The sequence below is a fragment of the Penaeus monodon genome, chromosome 34 (genome assembly GCF_015228065.2).
Source record: "Penaeus monodon isolate SGIC_2016 chromosome 34, NSTDA_Pmon_1, whole genome shotgun sequence".
Taxonomy (NCBI): domain Eukaryota; kingdom Metazoa; phylum Arthropoda; class Malacostraca; order Decapoda; family Penaeidae; genus Penaeus; species Penaeus monodon.
In genome coordinates, this window is record NC_051419.1 from 31,972,650 (window position 1) to 31,973,290 (window position 641).

Here is a 641-nt window from a genome sequence, read left to right on the forward strand (position 1 = left end):
GGGGGGGGCAATTATTTTATTTTGGTATTTATGTTGTTGTTTTTCTTTTCCTCTTTTTTATTTTATTTTATTTTATTGTTATTGTTATGCTTTCCTTTTCTTATCTTTTTTTTTCTTGCCTTTTCTTATCTTATCTTACCTTATCGTCTCTTTTCCCTTCTTTATCTCATTTCATTTTATTTTATTGCCTTTTCTAACTTTATCTAATCATATATTTCCTATTCTCATCTATTCCTTTCTTTCCATTCATTTCTATTCTTAATATTACCCCCCCCCCCTCTTTCAATCAGGTGGTCATGTTCAAGGGTGTTCAAAGCGCCTTGTCCGTGAGGCCCGATTGCCAGTCTGCAACATGCAATCAACAGTTCTGAACAGTCAATCTCTAGGACACGTGACTGTTCCCTGGTCCTCCTGTGACTTGCAAACGAGTGTTCTGTGGTCTGCCTTTTGTAGAAACCGTCTGTCTGTGGTTTCAGTTTCTGGGGAAGGAAGGCAGAATGGCCACTGTTGCGTTGTTGGTTGATGTTATTTCGTGTTCTTTAGTGCTGGTGTAATGTTATCTAAGGTTCTTTCGTGTTATTGTGTGTTATTTGGTGTTATGGCATGCTGTTCAGTGTTATGTACTGTTATTTAATGTTCTT